Source organism: Amia ocellicauda, chromosome 13 (genome assembly GCF_036373705.1).
Source record: "Amia ocellicauda isolate fAmiCal2 chromosome 13, fAmiCal2.hap1, whole genome shotgun sequence".
Classification (NCBI taxonomy): Eukaryota; Metazoa; Chordata; class Actinopteri; order Amiiformes; family Amiidae; genus Amia; species Amia ocellicauda.
The window spans coordinates 14,396,642-14,416,546 of record NC_089862.1 but is presented as its reverse complement, the minus strand read 5'-3'; positions in this window follow the sequence as shown (position 1 = coordinate 14,416,546).

Genomic DNA, 19,905 nt, shown 5'->3' with positions numbered 1-19,905 from the left:
TGTTTCTACCTTAAAATGCCCCCTTTGAAAAAATGTCCAGAAATAACTCCCACTGAAAACAAGGAATGTACCAAATCTTATTGTAAAAAGTAGGAATTATGCTGAAGCTTATGGAAAATATGCCATCCTGTTTTATATTTTATATTCTGTTTGTAAATCCATATAATTAATGTGCTCTGTAGTCACTACTGCTAAAGATGACTAGTACACTGAACTGAGGTGAAATATAGTTGCATTACTGGAAATGTAAGAATTTCACATCGCTTACTCTACACTTCCAAATGATCGGTTTATTCATGAAATCCATGGCTGGTACATTTATAAAATCTGGAATATTTCATATTACAATTTGCTGATTACACAGAGAAGTCAATTAAATGTAACTAAAGTATTTTTTTCATGCAGAATTCCTTAGCATCCATTGAGTAAATTGCAAATAATATAAATTCTAAAATATATATAACTTTTCTCAGACCATATGTTGTAGAGAATGTTAAAAAAAAAGCTGCATCAATCTACAAAAGATAATGAATAGGAAAAGGTACAATTATGTACTGGTAAAAGGTGTGATGGGTAACAATTTTATTGGTCCTGAATAGCGTGGTGTTTGGCTCTAGTGCGGTACTTGCAGAATTTATCAGTAGTCAGAGCAAGAGTAGGCGAGGCATAAAACACATGTACTTGGCTCTGTTTCCTACAGCAGCAATTAACCATTTTCAATCAGCTACAAAACAGGATTGCAGCTGGGAAACATCCAAGTGGGTGTACGAAACAACAGCTGGTGGTCACTGGTGAAAGTACAAAGGTTTTCTCTAGGGACTAGGAAATCCAAACGTACACAGCATTTGTTGTTGTTGTTTTTTTAGATTATCTGCAGGTATTTATATATTTGTAGGGGAGACTGAGGCTAGCTGTCACACTTTTTCCTCCGGCCTTGATACATCATATAAAACTCTAATCTAATCAAAATGGAAGAATAATATCTAATGTACAAATTGATAATGATCATGAAGATGTTAATGTCTCATTTCATTATGAGTTTATAAATTAATAGACAGTGTGCACTTGCGACAAACCAAACCTGTCACAGGGTAAGTTGTCACATAATATGGGGTTGGTTGTCACAATTATATCCAATGTCTTTGTTACCAACAATAACACATTGAATTATTGTGCAATAATTTGCACAATAATTGAACATGTTTAATTCACAGTATTTAAAGGTACAATCGGTAACTTTGGTGGTCAAACCAACTCCAGGAGTCTAACATAAACAATGCCTTGAGACAGGACATTTTGAGGTTTAATAAGATAATAAATTAATGCATAACATTAGTAAGTAACAAAAAAGTATTTTTTTTACTAGAAAATCAAGGAATATTTCCAAAGTTGACAATTTGGATCAGGAGATATTGTAGATAGATCCTTTACGATTAATTTACGATTAACTTTAATTAAAACATTACTGTTTGGTTTGCGAATTTTCTGAATTTTCACCCATATGGTCCAAGTTGTCAAAAAAGCACCCACATTCTCGCTTTTAAAACTACTGGCATAAGCAAAGCTAGTTGCCTCTGGTTTCCGCAGGATGACGTTTTCAGAAGCCTGTAAAGCAATATGAGTTGGCTTGCTCCTTATCTGTCCATGACTCTGGCACCTTCAGGTTGTGTGCCACAGCTAACTGGAAGGCAAGATTTCATGTTTCTTTTGGAATCCGACCAAAGTAAATATCAGATGCCTTAAATATGTATTCTACTAGCTGAATCTCCAACTGATGCTGTTACATGCTTATACTGGGCTTGATTGTCACATGTGAAAAAATGTGACAGCTAACCCCAAAATCCATGTGACAACCTGTCCTGAAAATACTTTATGCTAACTTTATGCTGCCTACCTAACATGATAGTCTAGGTTTTCAGATACAGTATAAAAAGATAGCTGATTGCTTGCTCTATCAAAATATTCTTATATGTTTTGATTACCCCAATGTAAAACAATGTTATTATGTAAATAATGAGACACCATATTTTTTGGGGGGGTGAAAAAAATAAAATAATTGTGCTCATCTCAATATTATGTGATCTACAGATGAATGAACAAAATGCTTGACATTTGATGTAACATTTTTTCCAGGGAGCTTTCAGTGTTCTTATCATATTTTGTCCTTACTGATAGATTGATTGATTGTTTTCTTGAAAATAAGAATTGAACAAACAAAACAAATAAACGTTGAAAAGTTGGCATGCATCATAGTTTTGATAATTGTACGCATCGCTGTCTGTGTAAAATACAGATTGATTGGCAATTTGGGATTTAGGATTGACAACCAGGTCATGATATTGTTTGACATCACCTGTACATTCTGCTATACTTTCATCATAAAGCATATCTTTAAAATGGTGATATCTCTCTTCATCATGATACTGTCTGTGCTCCCTCAAGTATGCTCCTGACTAAACAAAGGGCACATTTTATGTGTAGAACCTAGAGTACATAATCTGTTGAAGAGAATTTTACACAAATATTGTATACAACCATATTGTAAGTAGCTGAAATAAGAAAATGTGTACTTACTGATAAGAAAGAAAAAAAAGGATAAAAATGCTAATTTAGAAAATCAATGGGGACTGAGAAATGTTTAAATAGAACAATAGCTCTATGTATGCCTAACGTAAGTTGCAGCAAGATAAGCAGTATGTCAATTAACAACTGGAAATTAAATGGAAATGATCTGGTATCAGCTGTCAGATGACAGAAAAAAGGTGACTTTACGGTTTTGTTTTCAGCCTGTACCAGTTTTATCACCACGGGAAAGCTGGATTTCCCCTTTACAATTCGTATGTCCTTGCACTTCATGTTTAAATGACCTAAAAAAAAAAAGCACTTTGATATAATTTATTTCCAAAATGTGTTACTGGCATAGTTCTACTGGTTTTAATTCATGTTGCTTTTGAAACTTCCATTATTGATCTTTGATATTTGAACAAGCAGCAATCTATCACTTAAAGTCAGAACAAAAGGGGTCAAGTTTGTTTTTGGGAAATGCCTCTTTATGGTACTTGGGCATGTCATGTAATTTTGAAAAAGACTGCACATAGGTCAGTCATAACTCGTTTTTCAGTTCTTCCTCGTAAAGCCTTCTTCGACTGTCCTAATTTCCTTAATGCCTAAAAATACAAAATTAGTCCTTGTTGCTTCCATCAACAATGTATGTAATCTTTTCAGTTTCCTTTAATACAACAATTTTAACTCATATATAAAGCGAATAGTAATCAAAACCCTAGAGAATACAGCTGGAAGAGGTACATTCAGAGTCAGGATGGCAGCATTACAGGCCAGAGTATAATAACTTTAACAGAGTTGCTATTAAATAAATGTGAGGACAGTGCAGTTATTGTAACTGAATGTGAGAGTAATGAGATGTTACACTGTAGAAATACATTAAATAAAAACAAAGTCTTCTCGTATTAGAACTGCAGGACCTGTGTGAAAACATTAAATCCAACTAGCTACCACAAATTACAATTTATGTTTAATTTACAACACAAGTTTGACACAGCCAAATATGAAATCAATCGCCATTTGCACAGGGAATCAAACTGAATATGTTTATTAAGTTTTGCTCTTTCCTGCTGTAAAAGAAGAAGATAAACATTTGCAGTATGTTATCTCATTACTTTGGCATGTGGATATTTTAAGGTTCAAACTCCTGCATTAAAGACTTAATATCTGTATGCCTTGGTTACTTATGTTGAAGGCATCTATCACAATTCAACACAGTAAAATAGATTGTTTTTTTTAGCCTGAAATACTGTAAATAAATCAGCATGATTAATTATTAAACCATGTTCCCTACGATGACATTAGAACAACAGTGTAGGAAAGAGCACTTCAAGAAAGTAGAGTAGATGCCCAGACAATAGCTTAGTGAAATAGAATTAATGGTGTTATGAATGAACATTCAGATGAACTGGGGTTTACAAAAAAGTGAGGGATACACATACTGACAGTATACTGTACTATACAAAATATTACTATTCTTCTTATAGCCAAATAACAGATTCTTTATTATACTGTATACTATATACAGTGCAATGCTATATTCCATATAAATCCATAACTTTCTATGTATCTCACCTTGTGGAATTACTGGATGTGTTCAATATATTTATTTAAATTTAAAAGTACCAGTATGAAAAAAAAAAAACAGTTGTAGTCCTGCAACCCATGTTAACCGTTTCACCTCTGAGAAAAATTGACAGAATTTTAACTTTGCGTAAGTAAAAAAAAGAATGTAGAAATGCCGATTGACTATTAGTTACCACTCATTATTCGTTAACACTAATAATAATAATTATCATTATTTCTCCAACCACTGTTCCAGTAACTAGGAAAATGTCCACTGCTAGACTCACTTAAATGAATGAGTGTCACTATGGCTACATTTACACTGGCACCAAAATCAAATTTTTTCCCTCATATGTGACACAGTTCAGATTTTTTTACATAGTCTAAACAGAAAAAATCACGTGGAATTGCATTTTTTCAGTTCCAATCTGGACCACTTTTATATGTTTTACTAAATCCGATATTTTGCCATCCGATCCTCATGTGACATGAGTTTGGACATTCAGATCCGATTTTCTAAGCACCCAAGTTATTTTTACGTTACTCTCCAGGCGATGCGTTACTGTTTTGTGCAATGATGGAGGACAACAAAAACAGCTCTCAGCAGTGGAGTCACATGGACATGTATTTGGGGAGAATCTTCAGTCCAGGCGAAACTTGCGGGATCCTGCAGAAACCATAGTGTTTTTGAAGAATCGCCTTCGGTTCCTGTATTTACACGACCTTCATCATCCACAGAAGCAGGAACCTGGCAATATATCTCTTCCAATATTTTTGAAAGTTTAAAAACAACATCAATCTATTACTATATTATTTTTTTTTAATATTCTCGCACACCTGAAAAATCAATGTAGTATGGTTGCCATGGAAACACAGAATACATTACAATGAATAATAGGGCTGCCATTTTTAAATAATAATAATGTAAATATATATAATTTGTGAAAATGAGGCAGAATGTAATGGGGCTCATGTGGTAAATCAGCACGTTACAAGTGACTTAACCCTCAGCATAAATCCGTACAGTGTTAAGCCCCCCCGTGTCGGGAGACCCAGTCTTTTGGCATAGTGGGTGTAACACTCTACTGGGTGGAGCCACTGCGGTGAGGAGCGCTCGGAGGGGTGTCTGTGGTGCGCACCTTGAATCCAGAGTGGGGAGCTCCGGCCGCACCTGCTACAGTACATTTGGTATTTTTGAGAAGTGCTGGTATGGCATACTGTTGTATGCTGTTCCATATTGACCACTGTTTATATATATATACACACACACACACACACACACACACACACACATACAATTTAATGTTAAATGTTGATCCCATGTTCCATAATTTCTGATGATCCCAGAAATGTTCCATACATTCAAATATCTTATTTCTCTCAAAATGCATACATTTGTTTACATCCCAGTTAGTGAGCATTTCTCTTTTGCCAAGATAATCCATCCACCTGACAGAATCTGATGAAAAAGTGTGATCATTACACAGGTGCACCTTGTGCTGGGGACAATAAAAGGCCATTATATAATGTGCAGTTGTGTCACACAACACAATGCCACTTTACTGTTTCGAGGGAGTGTGTGATTGGCTGCAGACTGCAGGAATGGCCACCGGAGCTGTTGCCTGATAATTGAATGTCCACTTCTCTACCATAAGCTGACTCCAATGTCGTTTCAGAGAAATTGGCAGTACATCCAACCGGCCTCAGAACTGCAGACCATGTGTAACCACACCAGTCCAGGACCTCCACATCGGGCTTCTTCACCTGGATCATCTGAGACCAGCTGCCCGGACAGCTGATGAAACTGTGTGTTTACATAAACAAAGGATTTCTGCACAAACTGTCAGAGAGCGTCGCAGTGAAGCTCATCTGTGGCTCGTCGTCCTTACCAGGGTCTTGACCTGACTGAAGCTCTGGTGGAAATTCCATCAAAACGTCAGACTTGAAATCCATAGATAAGGGCCTAACTAATTTATTTCAATTGACTCATTTCCTTATATGAGCTGTAACTCAGTAAAATCTTTGAAATTGTTGCATGTTGTGTTTATATTTTTGTTCAATATAGTTTATGAAAACATCTAAGTCTGTAACAGCCCTTCTCTTTCAAATTGACACATACACAATAACATAAAAAATTGATTGACAAAGTGTTACAGAATGCTCCTATTTTTTAGTGTTTAAGTCTGAAAGCAAAAAAACAGTCACAATATGTTTAGGGTTTATTTTGTTCTGTCAGAAGTTAAGCAAGTTAAGCAGACCTGCTCAGCTGCTAGATGGGCGACTGCCATGGAAAATCACAATCCTCAGAGACTGACAATGATAGTTTAGTAAAAGCCAGAACTCATCCATTCTCCCAGTAAGGGTGCTCTGGGCATTTCATAATATTACTTTTGAGCCAAATATCTGGTCTCATTCAAAGGGACACAGGTGGTTTAAGGCATTAAACCTATTAAATCAATTTGAATGACTTACATGGGATTAATTAATATTATCTATTTGTATTGTTTGTACTTTATTGCCTTTTACAATTTCATTAAAGCATGATCTTTGTCTTCTATTTCCCTTTACATTCTGCCTTTTTTCTTTAAGCAGTTTATTCATCCCATCTGTTCCTTGGAGATATATTTTACCATTTCAAAAGTAGATACACATTACAAACTATATAGGAAAGAAGCACGACATTACAAATTTGATTAATAGGCTAGTATTCCATCACTGATTGGCTCGATAAAAAAATACTTTAAGGAAAGACAAAGCTTCTATGTTTGTTGTGCTCCCTTGGTAGTAAATAATTTTGTTTTAGTTTAATTGCAGTTAGAATTTAATTTTAAACATGTGATAGTCTTAGTTTATTTCACTCTCACTACGGGGGATCCCAAACCGATTGTTGTTGTTGAATGGTTGGATTTAAATTGTTTATGTATTACAATGAACAATAATAATAATAATAATAAAAACAAATGTAAAAAAAATGAAAGTCATAATTGTTGTTGCCAGGTTGCAAAATTGCAAAAACTACATCACTACAGTCATGTATCAAGTAATGTAGGAATGGGGATTACTGATGGTAAGGTTGATTCTTTTTTATTCTGGGTATGACCTTCATGTGTTCAAATTATTTCACACAGGAAATTCATGACCCATTGTTATTTGTACAAGCCCATAAGTGTAGCTGAATAATTTAAAATACCTGTGCTATTTGCATTTGACCTTTTCAGTTTTATTAACTGTTTATTATAGATTTTTGATTTCAGCAAGCCTGAAGAGCCTGATAATTTCATATGACCACACAGAGCTATTAAGCTTAATATATAAATGCCTGACTTAATAACCAAAGGTTCATACTTCATGTGTCTATCTTTTCTGAGCAGTTACATTTAAAATTCCAATAATAATGTGCATCTAAAGGTGACATAAAATATGACCGACACATCTAAATTATTACTTTATAAACCCCTTGATAAATGCTTAGGTTATTGAAAGGCGGTGGCTACCCTGCAGACAGACTGTTGTTCAGGCCATTGTTCAAGTCTATAGTAGCCACCAGGTTTGTTCATACCCTTGATGAACTGTAACAAAAAATTGGTTTAACAAGATCATGCAGAGATATACTCAGTATTTTTTATACAAATTAATACAAAGTAAATAATTGTATGGTTATGAATATAACAGATGGGAGAAAGTTAAAGGAAAAACCAACATAAAGTGTCTCAGTAAGGTGTTGGGCACCACGAGCCGCTGGAACAGCTTCAATGCTCTTGGCACAGATTCTACAAGTCTCTGGACTCTACTGGAGGGATGAACACCATTCTTCCAAAAGACATTCCCTCATTTGGTGTTTTGATGATGGTGGTGGAGAGCGCTGTCAAACATGTCACTCCTGAGATCTGGTGACTGAGAAGGCCATAGCATATGATTCACATAATTTTCATATTCATCAAACCATTCAGTGACCCTCGTGCCCTGTGGATAGGACATTGTCATCCTGGAAGAGACCACTCCCATCAGGATATAAATGTTTCACCATAGGATAAAGGTGATCACTCAGAATAACTTTGTAATGATTTGCAGTGACAAGTGGACCCAAACCATACCAGGAAAATGCCCCCCCACAGCATTACAGAGCATCCAGACCCCCTCACTGTAGGGGTCCAGCAGTCAGGCCTGTGCCGTTCTCTTGGTGTCCCACACATGCACTCGCCCACTTGTCGAGAACACTAGCCAGTTGAGCGTCTTTGTGACTAAAGCTCCTGCCATTCATGCCCCAATAATGACCCCTCTTTCAAAGTCACTTAGATCCTTTCCTCTTGCCATCTTGATCCAAAATTGAGGTCAACTTGGCCTGCTCAACATTTTTATACATGCCACAGAGCATGATAGGATGTTAATTGCTTAATTGTATCATGCAGTACACCTCTGCATTTGTTATGTTCCTGCACTAATTTATTCAGGTTTTTCCTTAAATTTTTCACCCATCTGTATTTATATATATATATATATATATATATATATATATATATATATATACTATACTGTGAACTTTCACACTGCAAGCACAGCTTACAGAGCAGAACACAGTGGAGGCAGACAAAAGAGTGAAGGAAACAGTGATTGGTTTTATTTTGTATTTGTTCTTTCCATGACAAATGCTTGGGAGGATTACAAAAAATGAAAAAATAAAAAATAAAACCACTGGTCAAAAGTTGCAACAAGACTCTCCTCACAAAACATGGAAAAAAAAACAATTACAAACATAAATCTGTAGCCCTGGTTTATTCTCCGGTCTATCTCCAACCCCCCTTTTGACAATCAAAAACCCATCTTAAATGGTGTAGCTGGGGAAGAAACACAATTAAATTTTCTCCCAGTACTCTCTTAATTAAGGGAGGCTGATTCCAGGGCCAGTAAAGATTCCTCCCATGGTGTGTGCTGGGTCTGGTCAGCCCTCTTCCAGCCCCCCATAAGCTCCCCCTAGCAGCTGATCTGTGAGCTGGCTCACAATATTGTAAGGAGCACCGCTTTTCTCGCCTCTCATTGTGGTTCCACCACGCTGTGCAGAAATAATAGAGGAGGCACAGGATGCAAACCAACAAGAACTTTATCTGCGAACAGGCTTTTAAGGCTGGAAACAGACTTCACTGGCTAGCTGACTGACTCCACTCTATCTCATCTCTCTGGTTCTCTCGTTCTTTCCAACTCCCCATTCTCCCCAACGCTCCAACTCTCCAACTCTGGCAAACTGGCTCTAACCAGAATAGAAAAAGGAGTGGGAGGCCCCGGTGCACAACTGAGCAAGAGGACAAATACATTAGAGTGTCTAGTTTGAGAAACAGATGCCTCACAGGTCCTCAACTGGCAGCTTCATTACATAGTACCCACAAAACAACAGTCTCAACGTCAACAGTGAAGAGGCAACTCCGAGATGCTGGTCTTCTAGGCAGAGTTGCAAAGAAAAAGCCATATCTCAGACTGGCCAATAAAAAGAAAAGATTAACATGGGCAAAAGAACACAGACAGTGGACAGAGGAAGATTGGAAAAAGTGTTATGGACCGATTAAACTAAATTTGAGGTGTTTGGATCACAAAGACGAACATTTGTGAGATGCAGACAAAATGAAAAGATGCTGGAGGAGTGCTTGATGCCATCTGTCACGCATGATGGAGGCAATGTGATGGTCTGGGGGTGCTTTGGTGGTGGTAAAATGGGAGATTTGTACAGGGTAAAAGAAAGACTGCTTATGTGTTATCAACATGTCAATTTATTATAAGCAACACAAGACTTTAACAGTCAATGACATTTACAGCTGGGGAGACTGGACTGATTTTCTACTGTTTAGTGTTAATCACCATCTAACTCAGCCAGTTAAGAGCTACATTTAGCCTTAGATGTTATATGAATATGGTCCCTGGAGCACAGGTTTTATCAGCTGGCAATTTTCAATGCACATTTAAGAGTGCAAGTTGCAACTATTATTAACAATAATGGAAAGCTAAGGCTTATCAGTAGTAGTAACAATTAACATTTGTGCAGTTCTATCACCAACACTCATTCATTTCAGAATATTATGAACTGAATTATGAGGACACAAAAAGTGTCTTCCAAAACCATTGTCAAACTTAGGCTATGTACTGTATCAGCTTAAATACATGAGAAAGCATCCAGGAACTGCTACAAGACAAATAAGCTTCAAATAAGAAAAAACAAACAAGGTTAATTAACAAATAAGCTTCACCTCAATAAACGAAGGCTGAAAAGGCACTTAACATCATCAAAGTATCCATACTGGGTTTACTGTGTTAGTCCACAGGCCCTGAAAAAATTATGGAACACTTACAGACAAAATGAAAAGATGCTGGAGGAGTGCTTGATGCCATCTGTCACGCATGATGGAGGCAATGTGATGGTCTGGGGGTGCTTTGGTGGTGGTAAAATGGGAGATTTGTACAGGGTAAAAGAAAGACTGCTTATGTGTTATCAACATGTCAATTTATGTTGTTCCATCTAGATTGCTGGCAGTGTCCTTGGCGTGGGGTAAGAAGGGGAGGAGTGGGGTCACTAAGTCACTACGGGGGAGGGTGGGTAGCCTGGTAGTCTACAAAGCTTTCCAAATATGTTTATACTCGGCCATCTGAGGTGTGCATTGCCTCCTTGCTTGCGTGGCAGAGCAATGGCTTCTCAACCATGTTGTAACGTACTTCCTTGGCTCAAAAAGTCTTACAGGGGGCCCATTGATGTTGATCATCATCAAATTACTTACATTGGACAACAACAGTGTAGATCTTGTGTCCGTGCATACATTGTTCATGAGACTGAAGCCCCTTTCACACTCACTGTCAAGGAAATCTCTCATACCATTAACTGCTTGCTCTTCACAAAGATTGAACCGCCGGCACAGTCGTTTCACTTGTGCCTCACCATGCCGTATGCCAGGTATTGATGGCCAGTTGCTTGTATCCAGAATGCTGAGATCATGAAGCATTTCACCTTCAAATGAGAGGCGCTTCTCCATGTTGTTGATCAGACTTTGTAGGAACTGCTTAGCATTGATTGGTGTGAGCTTTGCATTTGACTCCAGGGGAACCGATCTAAAATGTCCCAAAGCCTGTGCTGTCAGTGCCTCCTCTGATTTCTCTCCTGGGGTGTCTTTGAAGGATTCCAGCACTATGATGGTGTGCTTCAGAAGCTGGTCTGCTCTAAAGAGTGTGATTGAATGGGCCTGGAGTTGCTGAGACAGGTTTGCATGTTCAGACAGTGCATCGTACATGAGTCCAAGGTCACACAGGAAATCCTTGCTTTGCATATGATGTGCCAGGCCTCTGTAAGTTTGTCCCTCTTTGCTGTTTCTTGTCTGGTCTCCCACAGCATTTTCAAAGTGTCTGTTGAGTGCTTCTTATGATCTCCACACAGCCTTTACAGAACGGAAGCTGCTGGCCACCCATCGCGTACTTAAAACTCTGCCAATTTTCAGGACTTGTGAGCCCACTTCTTGCGCTGCTTCCAGATGCTCCCGTGAATTTTTATTGGACCTACTGTAGAGATTGTGGATCTTCTCCATGAACGCTTTGAAGTGGTTGACTGCCTGAACCTCATCCACAGCATCAGATATAGCCAGTTCCAAACGGTGGTTCATGCAGTGCCATGTGAAGAGGTTAGGGTACCTTGCAGTCAGCCTGGTTGCCACACCAGAGTTCTTACCTAACATGACACTGGCTCCATCAGAAACAAATGAGACCCAGTTCTTTTTAAGCCACTCTTCACTGAAGCCTGCAGTGTCCAAACAGTTAAGTAGAGCTTCTTCTATATGCTCTGCCCTTTGGCTCTCCAGCTCAACCAGCTCCAGGAACACAAATTCAGGAGTAGCTCCATCTACTGAGGCTTTCACGTTGACAATCATGGCAGATCAGAGAGATGTGGCCTCGTCAATGAGAACAGACAACTTGCTAGAAGACGACACAATACTGTGAACTATTTTTTTTGCTATGTGTTCCACAATTTTTATGGAACTGTACCTTGAGTGCAGACTAGTGCCCATGTTGACACCATTTTTTTCCTGAAGCTCAATGAGATTGTCATGGTCAGTGAAAGGTCGGTTCGCAAGATAGTATGCTGTTCTGAATACAGCATCTGTCTCAGCCAACACAGTCTCTGACACAGATCTCAACAAATTTCCAAGTAAATCCTGTCCACCCTTTTCAGTGAGCTCCTGTGCTATTTCGTGTGCCCTGGATGTCTCTTGTCATCGTATCTTGTTCCTCAAAGAGGCCAGAGATGTTGATCTGTTTGCGTTTGAGGACTGGATCTTAAAGTACACCCACTCCTCAGATATGGACACTCTTTTTTCTGTGAGGATGCCAGTTGATTTTGTTGCACTGCAAACAGCACAACCTGGAAGTAAACAAAACCATGACTAAGTAGCATCATCATATGAATTTTGTATCTATATTAGCAATAACATCTGCTGAACAGGGCCAAAATGTACTCAAAAGTATTTAATAAACTGTTTACAATCTTCACACCATGGCTAACAAATGCATGAAAAGCAGGCGAAAGGAGAAAAATGTTCCACTCTTTCAATAGCTAATTATCTGACAACTATTGATAACTAACATTACCATATAGTAATTTAATGGTGCAAATGTTTAAAATTAATGCACATTTAAGATGTCCATGAATTAACTCATTTGCATAGTCATTGACTTTATGAATTTCAATTGTTTATATCAGCTTTGCATGTGTGCTGATATCTACCTAACTTTCTGTCCCTCCACTCTAACCAAGGATGCCGGTTTTAAAATTCCCTAGCCTGACTTTCAGTCCACAAGGCTGGCCAGGATTTATCATCTCTCTCATCATCTGAACAAGGAGATATAAACATTGTATTCTGTTTACTACTGTACTGTACACAGACACACACAGTATCTACCACACTAATGCTAGGGTCACACTACACGATTTCTACAATCCAACCCGATTCTGTGAACAGTGGGCAGCTCACACTACACGACTATTTTGCACCGACACTATTTTGTGTCTTTTGCGTCGTGAAGCAGCGCACACAGCCGAGCGCTTCAGTACAGGGACACACGCTGCACTACTGATCTGAAACCCTTGTGGCGATCTGCGGCACAGCCTCCACACTCCCACAAGATGCAGAAACACACGTGATCTACACAGAGAAAAGGTCAACAAACACGGACGTGCACATGTACAGGTCACGTTTGTGTAGTGCAGATCTGCGCTGCTCCACCAATGGGAACCGTGGGGTTTCTGCAGATCTGTGCAAAACTGCAGAAAGAGCGCGACCACAAGCCGCAGATGTTGTTTGTGTTCGTCTGTGCGGACAAACACACAGAGCGAATAGTATTTTAAAATAACCTGCCCCGAAACAACCATTGGTATTTGAAGTATTTTACTAAATACTTGTGAAAATCTTATTCTCCTGTCATGTTTATTCTTCTGTTTCTTTTCTCTTCTTCAGTCAGCTCAGCTCTCATTGGCTGCTGATCACGTCACTCTCCACGATCGGTGCTGATCGAGTTGTAAATATTAAACATGTTTAATAAACTCATAGCGGCTGCGACAAGATTATGATCAGATCAAAGGGCAAGCGATGGCATCGCATCCCGTCCCTCACTACACCACCATCGGCAGTGGGACGCGCCCCGACCAGGCTGCTTGTCATGACGATCAGTGCCGATCTGTCGTGAGGGCCAAATCGGGCTTAAAATTGTGTAGTGACCCCGGCATAACATTAGTGAAGTTAGCTAGTTCTAAATACAATTAAATATACCAACAATCCCCTGCTGTTACAGTTACGTTAATGATAACGTATATGCTACTTTTACTTACCAGGTAACGTTACGATAGCATCGGGCTCGTTTTCTGTACCGCGTAGGATAGCAGCCTCATCCGACTCATTTTCTGTAGTTTCTGTAACGTTAACATTCGTGTCATCTGCTGCAGCTGCAGTGTCACCCAAAGCGGCAGTAGCTTCAGGGGCAGGCTTACGAAAACACTGAAAGAGTGTAGTTTGAGTTTGCTTATGTTTCATAGCTCCTAGTGATTCACATCAGCTCATTTCAAACTTGCGCCGAGAATGACCGCCAAGCAACTGTGTTGTTCCTTGGTAGGTGACGTCAGATCCAGGTCACAGGCCATGGAAGCCCCAATGGTCCAAATGTCAGCACTTCGCAACACAGACGGGGTGAATTTATGAATGAAGGTGTGAAAGTTCTGTCAAAAAACGATGTTGTTTACGTATCTTGCGCTTTTTTAAGTGGGTATACGGAAATCCTTGAGCTTTCCTAGTGGGTATATGGCGTATACCGGCGTATCATGTAGACTACACCACTGGGTAAAAGGGATCTTGAAGGAGGAAGGCTATTTCAATTAAAAATCATTATTTCTAACCTTGTCAATTACTATTTTTCCTATTCATTTTGATATATTTCCTATTCAAACTCATGTCATGTATGTTTTCATGGAAAACGAGGACATCTCTAAGTGACCCCTAACTTTGGAACTGTAGTGTATATGTAGCATATCTATCAAACATAGTGATGTACATTTCTAACTGAGCCAATGGAACCTTATTCCACTTTGATAACATCAGGAAGGTGTTTCCTGTTGCATTTTGTAAATGTTCATCAACTAATCAGAAGACATATTCTACCACTCACCCATGCAGAACCTTTCTAGTTATTCTATGTTGCTTGGCCTGCAGTTGTTAATTGCTTTTCTTAGTTTATACCTCACCTTTTCTATTAGATTGAGGTCTGGAGATTGTTATCGGCTGATTTTGTGCTTAACGATTTGGTCATGGACTTGGATGTGCACTTCTGATTTTCAGCGTCCTGGAAAGTCCCATTTGCAACCAGGTTTGTCCTACTCAACAGGGAAAGCGCAAAATCTTGGTAAAAATATCCTGGTATACTTTGGAATTCATCCATGCCTCAATTATAAAAAGCACCAAACCAAATTGATCTACCTCCATGCTTCAGGCTGTCATTAAGCTTCAATTTACATTCAAAAAGAAGAGACCTGAATTTGCAAAAAAGCCATTACTAAATTACTCTGAAGTGGATTGGTGCCATTTCATGATATTGTATGAACAAATATATAGAGACTGAATATTTTTGAAAAAATGCTTTGGATGCTGAGACATCAGACTAGGAATGTAGCAAGACCTTCAACTTGTACATGTTCATTTTAGGTGCATTACATATTAGTTGATTTATTTTTTAATTAAAATTTTAATTAATTTTAAGTTTTTCTAATTTCAATATCACCCAAAACATGTTTCCACAGGCACTTAAAGCTAGGGTGTGTAATCCAGAGAGGCTAGCCATTAGCAAGCTTGTTTTGAAAGCATAGAGCCTGCCCTCGCTTCAGAGGCTTCTCCAAAGCCACGCCCCCTCTATCACACATGCGCACACACACAGCAGAGTCTCAGAGCCAGGAGGAGAGATGTGTTGGTGGAATCAATCGCAACGGTTACAGATTACCTTATATCTTATTCGCAGGTTAGACATTACAATAATAACGAACGTAAACAACTTATTTACGGTTATTATGTTTAAAATAAAAAAAGAGAAGGAGCATAAGGCAGCTGCTCTCCTTCCATTCTTGCGCTCGCTCTGCACAGCATCAAGGTTCCCGCGCTGATGACGTGTGATTGTCTGCGCGAACAAGTTGCGCAGTGGTATGCAAATATAGATTGACAGACAGGAAGGACATCCTATCATTACATTTGGACCGAAATAAATGATTGGTCGATCATTTTTTAGTCCTGTCACTTCCACAGAAGATATATATATATATATATATTTTACATTTAGACCACTTAAAGTATTGATTGCTATCAGGATGTGAAGAGACTTTCAACCAGTATAACAAAAAAAAATTCTGGAAAAGATTGCACACCCTACCTTTAACCTTTAAAACAATAAAATAGCAAAAGCACTCTGATATCTAAATTATTTATTATGTAATAATACAATATTAACTTAATGGAAATGTATACATCTTGTCCACTGTTTAACATGGATATAATTACATATTTGTCACTACTTGTTGAAGGCCTCTGGGCTCTGCCTTAACGTGATTCTGACTAGTCTTGGGATTCCCAGAGACAGTTTTCTGCCACTGTTACTGACAAGGAACAGTGCTTTATCTAGATGCCAAATATAATCTTTGTATTTGTATCTTGCTGCCACAAGATTGTGTAAATGATGTTCATTTCAGCTTTGTGGATTTCTCTGGGTAGGTCATATTTAGTTCAGTGTCTGTGTTGCTGGTTTTACAATAAACACACCTATCTATTTTAAAGTCATATAGAGGTCAAAAGATAAAGAAGTATGTGATAAGGTTTGGGGTACCTCACTTACGTCACATAGTTACCCAGCAACCAAAGGGAGTAATCCTCGTAATGATAGAATGTTCTTTAGAAAAACTTGAAACAATTCTTTCCGACTGGTCGTCTCTGGAGCGCTGTGTTATTGTTGCATAAACCACTTTGGTATTATTCTAATTAATTAGAACCTGAGTGTTCCTTGTCCTCATTAATTTACATATAAACTCAATTTAAAATCACAAAATGTTTTCAGAAATACCCTGCACATTTATAGTATTGCTTAAATAATTTTAAATCAGTCGATTATAACTAAAACCATCGACAGAACCCCAGCCCTTGAACAATTATTTTAAATATAAACTAACCATGCAGGTTAGACATTTAAAAGCCATTTGAACATATGAAAAATTTATTTTTCCATTTTATTAGGATACAAAGACTATAGTAAAGGTACCACAGCTAATGAAATTTAGAAAACCCTTACAAGAAGCCTTTAAGCTGAACAATCCAATTTATTTGAATGGGATTTGTTTAAATTGCCTTGCCCTATGGAGGCTTATCTACTTGGAATTCTTCATTTATCACATCATCACCCCCCCACCAAAGCTTCTGAATGTGCAATGTGTAATTGTACAGCTTGAACTGATTGCCTTATATTGTGTATCCCACCAGACTCCACTGAATACAGGATACTGATAATTTGTTGAAAGAACATAATAAAATGTAAATTCAGTGTATTACTCCCTTTTCAATAGAAGCATGTCACACAAACTGTTTATTTCGACTCTGCAAAGTACATGACACAATCTGCCCTTAATTTGTATAACACAAATCAGTTATTTATTGTGTTTGTGATTATATAATTGATAATTCGGTTTGACACCTGCCACTGATAATTAAAACAGAATAAGAAAAAGGAACACTTAAGCCAGCTCCTGATTTGTTCAACTGGTAAAGGCCTCTGTTGACAGTGCATGTTGGGTCCTGTAGTTCACTGGCTTAAATCTCATCTATATCATTTTCATCACAATTCCCCAAGGAGGTGCACATACATGGCCATGCACTGTCAGGGTTTGGTGGGTTTAAAGGTTGGGTTACCTTGGCTTACCACATAGTGGTAACAGACCAGTGGCTGGATGTGTTAGTCCTCCATCTGACACCTAAACAGCATTTATGAGCTGCAGTGAACTTGAATTGTGTCCAAATGGGAGACATTTTTGACAAACAAAAAATAAGTGGACAAAGTGCTGCTGTTATGAGGGAGCAAAGCAAGGGCAGAATCTTGAGCTCAGATTAAATCAAAAACCCATCTACCAATAGAAATTTCAACATGTGTAATTTATTGATGGGTTTCTGTTTGCCAGAGGCTTCATCTCTATATGCATAGGAAAGCCACCATCAGGACATGTGTTTGGAATGTACAATGTGTGGATAATTACATTTCAATATATTTTTAATTTTATTTGATTATTAGGTTTTTTGAAAGCATATTATGCTTAATAAATTGAGAGACACAAATATTGTTATAATTATTATTTCAGGTCATTCTTTTCTGCAGCTTTGTTGTTTGTTTATTTATCCCTTTCATTAAAGAAAAACAAACTGCAGTCTCTCTCAGACTATTTGTTAAAATTCTGCAAGTATTGTGAAATGTATAAACATATTTTTAACGCAATATCAGATGCACACATTTTAGAACTATTTTTGAACTACAGTAACACACTAGACTTTTCATTCATATTGTCTTAAATCAGTCTAATTGATTTATGTTAGTAATATTTATTGTGTCAACGTGTTCATTGTGAATGATATGGGATTCAGTTTCTACAATGAGTTACATTAGAGGACAATAGGAAGATGTTTTGTTTTCATTAACACAAACATAGGCAGCCTTCACCAGCACACATCCAGCTAATCATCTCTCAGTTAATTGTAAAAGACATCATTGTTTTCCAAAAGGAAATTTAAGCATTTTATGTCGTTCTTTACTTTAACCAATTCCCTATGAAATCTAATATCAGATATCTACTCTACCCAGCATCTGCTCTCTCTGGTGTCTGTCTATGCAAATTAGTTTCAGGCAGGTTGCCTGCCAGAGGTAGATAGTCAAAGACAGATTAATTCTTGGCAAACCAGACATAGAAAATTCATATTAGAAATAATAATATTAATAATAATAATAATAATAATTATAATAATAATTCTTAGTCTGATGCTTTTATCCAAAGCAAATCGCAAAGTCTAACATACAATTATTTCAATAAAGTATAAGTACTCTAAAGAATAAAATAAAAATAAATACTTTCAGGAACACTTTTAATCCTTAATACACTCTTGGAAATTAGAATGGACTATTGAATAGGTTAGACAAAACCAAACCACATATCACAGGCCTTAAACCAGGTTTGAAGTCCATCAGTAACAATTCAAGATGAGTATTGGGGTGCCCAAACTTAACCCAAGTCCAACAAGATAACATCATGCCGCTGATCTGTTAAATTGTTCACAGGCAATGTAGAGGATTACCTTCTGTTGCAACCCCCAGGTAGTTGTGTGCTGGTGAGGCTAGCAGGTGTGGACCACAAATGGATTTACAGCTTGTACTCAAATAATTAATTAATTTCAGATGGCCTCTTCTGCAACAGAGCGTCTCAAGCCAGTGAAATCTGACAAATTGGTACAGAATGTTATACTCTGGATTGCACCGGACTGTATTGAAAGCCATCAACCTTCAACAAAAACTACATCAAAATGATAAGGAAACAAAGACGCTAAAATCTGCTGTAGCCGTGTTTGTTTACAGAGGGGGATTATTTGACATGGATTGAGAATTATTTATCGTGACCTCATTTCAAGACTTTCAGTTGCATAGGGTTTGAATACCATTTTTTTTTCCATTTGCAAAATCGTCTGTTCTATGAACTGTTTAATTAACTATTTATACATATATATAACTTTATTAAATTGGTCCTTTTTTCCATGTATATTTATTTTCTATGCTACCCACTACTTGACACAATTTGAGTGATTTACAGATAATTCATAGTGTCTTTCTATCCTCTGTTGAAGTAGGTTTGTATGAAACACTAATGACAATGCTTACGGGAATCCGCTAGGGGGAAGCAGCTGGGAGGCAGTGTAGCGTTAACAGTGGTGATGAAAACACGGCCTCTACAGAATTTAAATGGAGAATCAGAAGTCACAGTCAACACTGTTCTGCATTTCATTTATCTGATCCTAACAGATTAGAACCATATTATCTTCTGCTTTATGGAGTCTCCCTTTGAGATTCATGACACAAATTTGGGGGCTCATCTGGGATCAGTGACCAGTGCCAGGAAATACTGATCCACTGGTTGAAGAAACTGAGACTGAGATCCAGGAGTGGCTTCAGTGTGTACAGCTGGAGAAGAGGACCAAACCG